The sequence below is a fragment of the Pelobates fuscus genome, chromosome 5 (assembly GCF_036172605.1).
Source record: "Pelobates fuscus isolate aPelFus1 chromosome 5, aPelFus1.pri, whole genome shotgun sequence".
Lineage (NCBI taxonomy): Eukaryota > Metazoa > Chordata > Amphibia > Anura > Pelobatidae > Pelobates > Pelobates fuscus.
The window spans coordinates 242,771,917-242,786,009 of NC_086321.1; the positions used below are offsets into that span (position 1 = coordinate 242,771,917).

Consider the following 14,093-nt stretch of genomic DNA (forward strand, 5'->3'; position numbering starts at 1 on the left):
TGTGCAATCACTGATGGTATTTATTTAATTATTATTTTGCAAAGTATTCTAATTGTGATTATATGCAGACACGCCATTCAGAATATACCATTTCAACTAAAAGCATTCATTTCGAAAGAAGAAACCTCAATCTCTTTTTATTGTTCATTTAAAAAAATAATGATTCAGTAATTAGCATTAGTCCTTAAAATAGCTTGTTTTCAGAATTCGTGGAAAAATAGCTTGAGGATTAAATAGTTATAAAATATTTAAGACAAGAACAAAGTCATTTAAATAATATGTTCTTTTAAAAATGAACACAACAATTGGCTTATACAATAAATAAATGTATTGCAAAGTAATCGTGAAGATACTACTTATATTAGTAGGATACCCAGGACCCCAGCTACACCACACTCCACCTCCAGATACCCTTACCATCCAAGGTGGTGAGTGGTAAAATAAATTATTGAAGTCTCTCAATCTAAAAAAAATGGCCTTGATTACAAACCAGCCGATTGCGTGTATCGGCAGTTTAACTGCTCCTTATTAGCTTTTAATTTGTTCAGATTGATTTAATACTTTCCATTAAAGGCTTGTCGGGAGCAGATAAATATCAGATCAAATATTATTCATTTTCAAAAAATATCAAAAATGTACCATATACTTTCCAGCAAAATTATAATCCTCAATAAATGGCCTTGAACATAACAACAGCCGAACAATATATATAAAGATACAGTCCTTGACTATATTCCAACTTGAAACACTAGCAGCCAGCTAGCCAAATAAAGCCTGTGGGGCTCAGCAGTCATACAACAGAGATCATGCACACCCCCATATAGTAAGTGGGGAATGTCAGCTACAAAGAGAGCAGCCACTGCCTGCTCACTATAATAAAAGACGAGAGACTGGGCAAATACTGTAACCTAGTCACTAATAATGTACAGGGGAAGCTGGTACAATTATTATTATCATTATTATTATTATTATTCATAAAGCACCAACAAGTTCTGTAGCGCTGTACAATGGGTGGACTAACAGACACGTATTTGTAACCGGACAAGTTTGACACACAGGAACAGAGGGATTGAGGACCCTGTTACATATATATATATATATATATATATATATATATATATGAAACATGGGGGATGGTTGCACTCACCTGAACATGCTTAAATGAGAGTGCGCTGGATCTTGTGTATTGTTTATTGTATATATATATATATATATATATATATATATATATATATATATATATATATATATATACAATAAACAATACACAAGATCCAGCGCACTCTCCTATCTACTAAACAGCAACTTCAATGTTGACAGATTTTTTTTTTATTAGTTTTTTTTACGTTTTTTCAAAAGATTTTCTTTTTTTTTAAAACACCTAATCTAGGCAAAAAAATAATGGGGATTTAGTTACATTATATGATCATACATTGCATAAGCCTGCCACAACGTCAATGTACCCCATCTTTGGCAGGTCCTACTCTCACAGTCTAATGTCTACTCTTATGTGAATAACTAACTTACTTGGGGAAAAATTCCATCTGAGGCTCTCTGCAGTACAAGGCTAAATAGGGACCTGAGATGAGGCACCTGTAACAGGAGGGGTGCAAAACCAAGGAGTTGGTTAGACGTCCAAATATATATATATATATATATGAAACATAGGGGGGTGGTGCACTCAACTGAACCTGCTTACATGGGGTGCTGCTGGGGACCATATTATACAATAAACAATACACAAGATCCAGCGCACTCTCCTATCTACTAAACAGCAACTTCAATGTTGACAGATTTTATTAGTTTTTTTTAAAGTTTTTTCTAAAGATTTTTTTTAAAATATATATATTTAAATTCTACAAATATATTTATATAATATTTTTACATTAAGTAATTTTATGAATTACAATTTGAGGGACCTGCTTGACAACCCAGGCAGAAAGTCCAGAGAATTTGGTTCATTTAACCCTATAACTTTCCAGGACACCATTAAACCTGTACACGGGGGTACTGTTTTACTTAGGAGACTTAGCTGGACACAAATATTAGTGTTTTAAAACAGTAAAACATATCACAACAATCATATCATCAGTGAAAGTGCATTTTTTTTTATTTTTCACACACAAACAGCACTTTGACTGACAATATAATTGTTGTGATACTTTTTACTGTTTTGAAACACTAATATTTGTGTTCCGTGGATTCTCATGAGTAAAACTGAATCCCCATGTACAGGTTTTATGGTGTTTCCAAAAGTTACAGAGTCAAATATAAGGCTTGCATTTACTTTTTTTTCACATTGTAATTTGATTGGTAATGTTGCCTTTGAGACTGTATGGTAGCCCAGGAATGAAAATTACCCCCATGATGGCATACCATTTGCAAAGGTAGACAACCCAATGTATTGCAAATGGGACATGTCCAGTATTTTTTAGTAGCCACTTACTCACAAACACTGGCCAAAATTAGCGTTCAAATAAGTTTTTTGCATTTTCCACACACAAACAAATATGAATGCTAATTTTGGTCAGTGTTTGTGACTAAGTGGCTACTAAAAAACACTGGACATACCCCATATTGAATACCCTGTGTTGTCTACTTTAAAAAAATATGTATCTGTGAGGTGTGATTCTGAGATTTATGACAGATAAAAGTGTTACCATGTCACTATTGATACATTTTAAAAATATATATTTTGAAACAGCAATGTCCTACTTGTATTTATAGCCCTGTAACTTGCAAAAAAAAAAAAGGTTAAGAACATGTTAATATTGGGTATTTATAAACTCAGGACACAATTTAGAAACTATTTAACACAGGTGTTTTTTGGCGGTTGTAGATGATTAACAGATTTTAGGGGTCAAAGTTAGAAAAAGTGTGTTTTTTCATATTTTATAATTTTTTATAAAAGATTATACAATATGAAGAAAATAATGGTATCTTTAGAAATACCATTTAATGTTGAGAAAAACGGTATATAATATGTGTGGGTACAGTAAATGAGTAAGAGGTAAATTACAGCTAAACACAAACACAGCAGAAATTAAAAAAACAGCCCTGGTCTTCAACAGTAAGAAAATTGAAAAATGGTCTGGTCACTAAGGGGTTAATTGATATGCTTTCCTAAAGAAGTAAGTTTTCAAAGATTTTTTGAGGAAGTGGAGGTTGGGTGAGAGTCCTTCAGAGAGGGGAAGGGCATTTCATAGGAACGATGCAGCCCTCGAGAAGTCTTTAATCTCCATCCCGGTGAGGCTACTAATTTAAATAATAAAGCACAGATAACCTACCTACCTCCTGTACCCTAATAATAGTGAGGTAGACCAATAAACATAATACCTGTAAAAATAAATGTATACTTACCATTAGATAGCTTCTTGCTTATTATAGTTAGCGCCACCCACAAATGACAGTGTATGTCCCCTTACCATGGAGTGATTTGTCCACTATTCTTTTTTTTTTTTTAAGCCCCACCTGATACCAATGAGTAGAGGGAATAGATTGGAACTGTGCCACGTTCCTAACAGCTGACCATTCACTAGTCTGTTATTGCAGTAAGCAGCACTGTTTAGTGTCCATGGCCCATGTGCGAGGCAAGTTGGGGCATTGGGGAGGTGTTTAACCTCCCTTTTACTACTACTACTCAATATGAGCTGTACAGTCTTTAATTATATTTATTTTTAATGATAAACAGGGTTAGCCATTTAAGAATTAAGAAAAATGTGCTTCTGTAGCACATTTATCTGAGTATTTCTCTCGAACAGCTGACCCATTTATCGAGTTAAGCCACTAGAAACTCAGTTGGCATTAAATCCAATAGAAATTCAATAAAATATTGCCAATAATATCGAATCAAGCCCAAAGGTAGAGAAACTGTTGGTGGGGTATACATACATTCCAATATTAGCAAGCATTAGCAAATAGACAAAGAGGGACACTTACATTTTAGGATTGCAAGTGAACGGACTGTTAAGAAAAATCTTAGGTTACTTACTGTTTGCAATGTGTCCCAAGTTGATCGGGTGATCTTTCAACTTCCTCATTTCTGAACAGTCAAGCAAGTTTGTTTCATTTGTGATTTGAAATTCCAACCATAGCACCAAAAAAAGAGATGATTTCTGGGGGGGAAAATAAGCTTGATAGCGAGGGAACAGCCAATAAATGCTAATTTTGTTCATAGATCAAGTGAGAAGTGACCAGTAGAGTGCACAGCAAGAAAAATCGATATTTATATATTTTTAAATATTAATGCTCCTTTTTCCCTCTGTTGGTTGCATTTTGTCACTTGATCCACTGGAGAATATATCAATCAGTGTACTGCAAAATATATATTTAATATTTATTTACATTTATATCTAATACAATATTTATATACCTATAAATCAGTACACTTATTGGCCCATTTTTACACTCTTTTGGTTTGTCTGATTCATTTCCCCGAAAGTCTGACAAGTCAAACAAAAACAAACATTTCATTTTGCTGTCCTAATTTTTAATTTTTAATTTTAGATAAAATGGCTCAGCCAAAACATTGTTTGGCCATGCACAAGTCTATTATAAAGATATACTACTGTGAGTATTATTGCTGTGGAGCTCTCATATAAATTAAGACATACTAATGACATTGAGCTTCTGCAACCTAGGAATAGAAAAGTGGGACAAAGAGAGTTGGGCTCAGAGTATGAACTGTCACTTCTAAGGACACTTACACTTGGGGGGTATGGATATAGTTGTTTTTTTTGTTTGTTTCTTTTTAAGAACAATTAATTAACTTAACCCCTTCCCGCCATTACGGCGTTCTATGCCGTCCCTCTTTAAGAGGGCTTTAAAGCCGTTGCGGCGGCATAGAACGCCGTAACGGCTTTGAGCCCTGGAGTGCCCGTTATACTTACCTTACCGGCGCTCCGCTTCGGGAGGACTGCCTCACAGCCCAGGCAGCCCTATCACGGCAAAAGAAGCCCCTGGGGGCCATGTGATCGCTCTCAAGATGCGATCACATGGCCCCCTATAGCTGGCTGTGGATCTGCCAGCAGGGGGACTGTCTGAAATGTTAGACAGTCCCCCTGCTGGTGGGATCTGTAAAAAAAAATATTAGACATGTGTAAAATTAAAATAAATATATTTATATATATATATATAATATATGTATATATATATTATATATATATATATATATATATTATATATATATATACGTATTATATATATTTAACATAATACATAGTCCTCTTCAACCTATTCATAGTCCTCTTCAACCTATTATTCCTGTAAGTTTTCTTGTAATTGTCTTATTTATTGTTACATCCCCCCTCTCCAAATATTGTAAAGCGCTACGGAATCTGTTGGTGCTATATAAATGGCAATAATAATAATAATAATAATAATAGTGTATTTTAATACTAATATAAGTACATATATTAGTATTAAAATACACTTAGAATGACGTTACATATATATATATATTATATATATATAATAGATATATACACACATATATTATATATATAAATACGTATAATTACAATAATAAATAAATAAAATAATAAAATTAATAAATAAAATATTGAAACAAAATTTAATATAAATTGTATATACATATGTAATTTCATTCTAACTGTATTTTGTTATTAATATATATATATATATATATATTGGTAACAAAATACACTTAGAATGACATTCTATATATATCTATCTATATATAAAATTCAAAGAACCGCAAATATATATATATATATATATATATATATATATATATATATAGATAAATACATATACCGTAATTACATTAAAGATTACATTAGTATACACGTAGAATTTAAATACCTATAAATGCATATATATTAAAATTCTACGTGTATATTTAAGTAATCTTTTAACATAATTAGGTGATTTGATTAATTAAAGATCATATGATTACAATAACAGCTGCAATAATGGATAATGTTTCAACTTTAGAAGAAAATGTAAAATGTTTTTATTAAATCAGAAACTACTCGAAATTCGTTTAAGTTTGCAGAGTGGTATGATTAATATAAGCTAATCAATATAAGCAAAGTACTTCAACAGTTAACATTTAACTGAAAGCCAAAAACTTTACTTCACTTATCACAAACCTTTATTTATAATTAACATGTTCAGTTGGCCAGAGCTAAAGTCAGTCAATGGAAAGTCAAAGAGGATTAACCCTTTCAGGTGATATACATGATGAATTTGGAAATTGATAACTTAGGTCACCTATTGAAAACAGGTGAAAAGATGTCAAAGATATAAATTCAACATCCATACCACTATATGTATATAAATTAAAATACATGTGATCAAATATTTTATTTATCTGTTTTTCAAATACCAAGAAAATTTTATTTGGTTTGTGATGATTAGGTACATATACCTTGTGGCAATAATCCTGCCACATCTATTGATTGTTTAATCAATACATCATACATATGATTATTATTCATAGTCATATTATTCATATTCTGATTGTAACATACCCCCACTTCAACCAGTTATAGTATACAACAGATTCTGATATCTATTATTTTTAAAAAATTGTGTTAAAACTACTTATACAAAGATAGAGTTAAAATATAAATACCCTCAATATTGTATCTAAGTGCTTTCTTAACTTACTTTTCAAAAAATAATACAAAATTCAAATCAACTTAAGCTCCACCCAACAGCCGCTGGAAAATATACTCAAACAAATAAGATTCACATTGTTAAGCTTCCAATCTCACAAATGTGGCTTTCCACAATGGCTGTAAGATTTGGTATCAAAAGGGTGGAGGGTGTGATTGCAAGACAGGAAGTGGGGGAGGGACTCGGCGTCCAAGTGCTGCAGTCATTTATCATGTCTATCCAATGGCTGTGCAAAAGGAAACAGACCACCTAGATAGATTGTGGGCAAGACCACATAGCTTGTCTATTTTCCATGAAAAAATGCAACCCATATTTTTGATTTTAGCAATGTGTTCATTCCAAGCCGCGTTGAACTCTTCCACTCATTCAATAAAAAGCAGAAATAGGTCTTATATTAACTGGCACAGGGGTACAATAAAAAGTAGCAACACAATATTGTGTTTAATTTTTGTCAATCTCTGATCAATGCCAGTTTCTAATCCCTGTTCAGCTCTAAACAGAATATATACAGACATACTTGCCTACACACATGCACACAAACATACAAAATAGAAAATGAATTGATGACTACTTAAGTATTCCTTTCTAGATTCCTTTAATTTATAATCAGAGGCCTAGCAAGTACACTAACATAGAATTGCAATGTTTCTTTGCATAAGCTACGAATGGGATCAGATGCCCAAATATGTTTAGGTTCAATCTTAAAAATAATAGGCTTTCTTTAAATGTTTGAATAAAACGGTGACACACTGGGATATGCTTAAGATCATTGTGCATAGAAAGCCAATAATGTTAATGATTTTTTTAATCATGCTAAAATGAGCATGTCTTTTTATGGTACAAATGGGATCCTGTGTTTATGTGTTTATGATTGCTTTGTGAGAAAGTAAAAGAAAGACTGGTTATCGAAAATACTGGAATATTATTGTTGCACCCCACTGAAACATTTTATACATTATATGCATACATTATACATGGTCAAGTTACATACAGCACTGGTGGAAAATAGATTATAGGCAAGGCAGACATTGCTATGGTCAGTTGATTTAATTTCCTTGGCTAATGTGCAATTCTCTATGTTCTTCAGGGCATCTAGATAATTTATTCTCCAGAGGTTAACAAACCTCACTGAATTTAATTGTTGGATGAAGTGTGATTATTGCTGTACACATTTCCTTTGGTAATCAAAATCGGGAACCAGGAAACTAACTCATTTGACATTTTAGAGTAAAGTGGTGATGAGATGCTGCAGTTATATTATACAGGATGATGTTATCATGAGTTCTCATTGGCTGATAACAATAATACAGTTATCGCAAAGTCTTCTTTACACCGTTTCATTAAATAATCACAGATTTAAAAAGATATGTTCTTGTTTGATAGGGTATATTTATTAAACCAAAGCATAGAAGGCTATGTAGGAAATAGAAAATAAAAATGGGGTACATGTTCCAATTATTTACTTAGGGTATATAGGCACAAACATTCCTGACACCAATACACTATATAAGTTCAATTGAAAACTCACTTTAAGATAGAAGATTAACATGTTTTTGTTTTTTTTTCTGTATGTTAGAAAGTTTTCCTAATTGAAGCAAGGAGCAATGATGTATCATGCCCATATGAAAACCAATCGCAACTGGGGAAGTTTAAAGATAGATACCCGCTGGCTCCCTTCAAGATTTACAGGGCTGTTCCCATTTAGCCCCATGAAATGCCATGCCCTGTTCAAAGCAACTGCATCTCCAGTCATCAATAAAGAGGAGAATGCTATTTTTGGCAAGATATGAAACATATTTTTCCATTAACCTCTCTTTAATACATAGTCCACTGGGCCTTTTTTAAATTGTTAATTTTCTCAAACAAATTTAGCAAAAGCGGAATTTTGTTCTTACAGAAAAAGAAGCCTATATAAGAACACAAGGCTTTCTAATTATTCAAATCGAAAATGACAAATAGGCCACTTTACCAATTATAAATCTACTATTTTCTCACTAGGCTGCAAAAAAAATGTCCTGGGCAATTTAGTGTATAGTTAATGAACCTGGATGCTTTCTGGTAATGATAGATGTAAAGGGAGTCTTAGAGCATCATAAGGACCCTTACTAATTAATCCTTGCAAATACTTTTGGTCAAGGAGCTCCACTCTACCAGTTTCTTATGCTACTTGCATGTGAAAATGTCCACCATGATGATGATATTACAGGTATTTATACTTGTATATTAAATCCTTGTGTTCTATTCTGTGCAGAATACAGTGGTTTATAATTTATCAAATGAACCACCAGGAAGGGGGCTTAATAGATAAGCCTTGTAAAAACGTTCACAATCATGACTTACGGTAGTCTCTTTGCTTATAGTTTATTGGCATTTACTGCAAGATATTGAACTGTATATCCTAAATAGTGCGTTATTTGATATGTGCATGATCCTATTTGGAACAATGATGGAGTAGGATCGGCTTTAGATCATCAGCTACATCCTGCTCCACCAACTGGCAGATGTACAAAAAAAACTACAAAAACTTGGTAGTAATATAATATGGTAAATAACAACATTCTTAATGTTAATAAATAATAAACTAATATTACTTTAAATAAATAAATAAATACATGCATGCATACATACATACAAACATACATAAACAAACAAATAATAAGTGGGGGTTTCCCAAAACCCTGATTAACCCATTAAGGACGGAACCAATTGTACAAGTTGTGATCAAAACAAAACGTTAACAAAAACTGGAATTTGCGCTATATATCTGTTCAACCATTAATTCACCTATGTCATATTAAATGCACCCACACTTATTAAATATCATTTTGTTCACGAGAAATAGGGTTTCCATGTCACATCCAATATTTATATATGAAACATAATTCAAAAGTAATAAAATATAAACAAATGTGAGAAATTAAGAAATGTCTTTTTTAGTTCTGCATGGCATTTTAACTGTAAATTTCATAATACTGTTAGCTATTACTGCAATAAAGTACACATATTTATATTCAGGGATAGCTTACAAGTAAAACAGTACCCCCTATGTACAGATTTATGTTGTTTTAGAAAGTTACAGGGTCAAATATAGCATGTTAAATTTTTCAGTATATACACATTGAAATTTGCAAGATTGGCTATGTTGCCTTTGAGACCATATGGTAGCCCAGGAATGAAAATTACCCCCATGATGGCATACCATTTGCAAAAGTAGACAACCCAAGGTATTACAAATGGGGTATGTCCACACTTTTGATGCACCTAAGGAAGACGCAAATCTAAGCGTTGAAACGCGTTGTGCTTTTACTCTTTGGATGAATGGCACTCCAGAAACCTCGATGTAAGGCTTTTTATATTTATTTTAATAAATACTGTGATTTTATACTAATCTGCTGTTGCCTTTCCCACAATTCTTTTCTGAGGGACCATCTCCAACTCACCTGGATCTGCACATTGCATTTAAAGTGATATTACCTGAGCCAGTTTTGATATAACAGGCTCAAAAAAATGTGAGTTGGACCATTCAGAGTTTTAAATCGAATCCTCTTTTATAACAGTGTTACCCTATGAGTTCTCCTCATACCTGTGTATTTTGCCTCCATTATTGGAGAAGGAATTATACTGTATTCAGGTATAACTATAATTCACCTGTGTAACACATATGGTGGTGTTAAGCTTTTGGGAGCATTAATATTACTCCAATTTTGCGCTGAGCACTTTCTCTTTGTATTATATATTTATTTCACTGTTGGTGGAATCTTTTGTGATTAATTCCACTGTGTTCACAGCTGCATGTTCTAGTGCTCATATTATTACACTATTTTCTGGCATTCTGTTCCTTGATTTAAGGCTCAGTTGTTACAAGTTATTTTCCTGTTATTCTGTGACTTTCCAACAACTCACACTTGAGGAAATAACCCTGCAACAAGTGGTATTCATCATCTTATTGGTATTCATCTTCTGTTTCCAGAATTTTTCCTATAGATTCTGACCTTGATCTTATCCTGGACATCTTTTCCTTACTTTTCCCTTTTTGGTACTGTATATTAGATCAGCCATATTGCTTTCGGTGAATGGCCTGGAAATTTTTTAGAACAAGCAGTGTGTTCCTTTCTCAACATTACCAGAGAACCTTACTTTCTAAATAAATATGAAATAAATAATTTATACTGGAAAATAACTTGGAATATTGAATATACCAACTTAAAGCAACATTATAGGCACCCAGACCACTTCAGCTCAATTAAGTGGTCTTGGTGCCATGTCTCTCATTTTAACCTTGCAATTAAAGACATTTCAGTTATGCCACTGATTTTAATGTAGGGTTTAAATGCTTCTAGTGGCTGTCACTGAGACTTCGACTGAAATAACCAAGTAAAATGCTGCTACTTCAATCAGATGGACTTAGAGAGTGCATCTTATAGTAGCGTTGCAGTGTTTTGCTGAACACGTGCACTAGCCTTCCACTGCTTTCCTGTGGTAATACATTGGGTTGACTGAGATCATTGATCTTGATTATTAGGCTGGTAAGATAGCTCAGTAGGCTAATGTATTATCAGTTGAGTCTGTTCTACATGGGGGTTGCAGGTTAAAATCCTGGAAGTGTTAACTCATCCCTTCCACCTTCCAAGGTAGATAAAATGAGTACCATTCAATTGGTTAATAGTAACATTCCCTGGATGTTGGACAAAAAGTAACATCACCAAGTTGTACTTGGAAACTAGAGTAATCTGAATGCTAATTTCCTGGTTAAATACTTTATTATTATTATCTCAGCCAAGAAGGTGGAAAGGCAGTGTGGAGACTGGTGCTTCAAGAGAGAAACTATATGTAAACTATAGGTAACTTTAGTTGGCGGCCTTGGTAAAATATGGCCACCAGAGAACTATAGCTTTAGGAGCACACATTTATTTTCTAAATGTTCATTTAAGTTGATTAGCCAATGGCATATTTACTAATGACAAGTTGCGATACATTTAGAGCTGAGCTTTTTGGGCAGATAAGTTTGGTCCAAAATGGCTGATGGGATAGAGGAATTCCTCCTCTTTTTCCATTGAAATTTTGCGGCACACTTCAGTTCACATATCGGTGAAAAAATCAAATACTATTATGAAATTATATTTTTCAACAAATATTTTAATTGTTATTAAATAATATAACTAGGTTCTAAAACTGATGTATAATCCAACAACTTAATATTTTGGCTGCTTAAAAATATATCTCTGTGTGTTGCTACTGTATGTTAAAAAAAATAATTTCCTGATATCTATTTCTATTCTCCATATAACATGATTTCATAAAGTCATTTGCTAAATATGACAAGAAAATGAGATGCTATCTGGACGGCGTTTTGACGGAAAATGTGAAAAAAAAACCTTTCCATTACGGAATGTGAATAATTACAGATTAACAAAAGAAATGTGTGATAGAGATAGCAAAATGAAAATATATTTGATCAGTGGTGTTACTTTTTTCCTCATTTTTTTTTCTGCAATCACGTTTTGTACAGAGAAGCACTGCTAATTTAATGGACTTCAAGAGATTTTTCAGACTGAAGTGGTTTGATCGAATAATCAAATCCCATTATCTAAAGGAACAGTAAACTTTACACTGACAAACCTCACGACAAAAAAATAAAATAAAAAAAATTTGCATAGAATATTTTAATGAAAAGAATTGTACATTTAATGTTTGATGACTTAGTTTACATGAATGAGTAATTATTTCAGGTTTCTCCTACTATTAACAAAAGTTAATTATTTTCTATCACATAAACCTTCACATTAGAAATGATTCAGCTTTTCTATTTTTTGTTTTATTAATGTCCTATATCAGAACATTTTCTAGTATCTGAACATTTTCTGTTTCAATAACAATTACTGGAATCCCTATGCAAGAAAAACAATCTTCATAGAACATATGTTCTCCTGTCTACTACCACATATATTAATTAGAAAATAATAAAACAAGATATGAGATTAGTTATTTAAAGTGTATTTTATTTTTAAATAGTACAAAGACCTTGAGGCAAATACAATGTTCAATTTTACTTCTACAGGACGTCTTCTACTCTCAACAGTGTTAAGGGATCGGTTCATTAAACTAAACATTTTAAACCAACTTTTCAAGGAAGACCATATGAATAAATAATTTTAAGGTGGTTTGAGAAAGTTATTTGAAGTAAGACCATCATTGTTCTATATACTAAACATGTTATGTATAGTGGGGAAAACATTGATATCTGTATCTTTCTTCATATATGTCATATGGACTGTGAAATACACAATTATTAAATAACAAAAAGAAAGGAAAAGCCATCATTAAAATTTGATTGACATACCTGACAACACAGGGAGAAAGTGCAGAGAATTTAATTCGTAAGCACTATATTTGACCCTGTAACTCTCCAAGACACCATAAAACCTGTACATGGGGGGTACTGCTTTACTCGGGAGACTTCGCTGAACTCAAATATTAGTGTTTCATACTGGTAAATTGTATTACAATGATGATATTTTAAGTAAAAGTGACGTTTTTCGCATTTTTTACAAACGAACGGCACTTTTATGGACTATATTATTGTAGTAATATGTTTTACTGTTTTAAAACACTAATATTTGTGTTTAGTGAAGTCTCCCGAGAATAACAGTATCCCCTATGTACAGGTTTCATGGTGTTTTTGAAAGTTAGAGAGTCACATATAAGGCTTGCATTTCATTTTTTTGACATTGAAATTTGCCAGTTTGGTTATGTTGCCTTTGAGAGCGTATGGTAGCCCAGGAATGAGAATTACCCCCATGATGGCATACCATTTGCAAAAGTAGACAACCCAAGGTTTTGCAAGTGGGGTATGTCCAGTCTTTCTTAGTAGCCACTTAGTCACAAACACTGGCCAAATATTTGTTTTTTGCTTTTTTAACACAAAAACAAATATGAACGCTAACTTTGGCCAGTGTTTGTGACTAAGTGGCTACTAAAAAAGACTAAACATACCCCACTTTCAATACCTTTGGTTGACTACTTTTTCAAATGGTATGCCATTATGGGGGTAATTCTCATTCCTGGGCTACCACACCGTCTCAAAGGTAACATTACCAATCTGGCAAATTCTATTTGAAAATGGAATGTTCTATATTTGACCCTGTAACTTTCCAAAACACCATAAAACCTGTTAATGGGGGGTACTGTTGTACTCGTGAGACATCACTGATTACAAATATGTGCATTTTTGTGCAGTAAAAACAGTATTATGACATTCACAGCTAAAATGTCAGACGGAAATACAAATGTAAAAAAAAAATCTAATTTTCTCAAAATTTTTTTAAATTTCATTCATAATGAATTATGTTTCATATATGAATAGTTAATGATAAATTAAAGCCCTGTTTCTCCAGAACAAAATGATATATAATAAGTGTGGATGTATTTAATATGAAAGAGGGGAACTACGG

At 32.7% G+C, this 14,093-nt stretch overlaps 1 protein-coding gene across 3 annotated transcripts in view; it reads left to right on the forward strand.

Moving 5' to 3' along the window:
- LINGO2 (leucine rich repeat and Ig domain containing 2) overlaps positions 1-14,093 on the forward strand; it is a 585,167-nt gene that overhangs the window by 114,315 nt on the left and 456,759 nt on the right. Inside the window, exon 2 of one of the 3 annotated variants that reach the window (XM_063455170.1) lies at positions 4,507-4,569. The exons of the other annotated variants lie outside the window; for them this stretch is intronic. The gene's annotated coding sequence lies outside the window, so the exon portion shown is untranslated. The remainder of the gene's footprint in view (positions 1-4,506; positions 4,570-14,093) is intronic. 3 annotated transcript variants of the gene reach the window in all.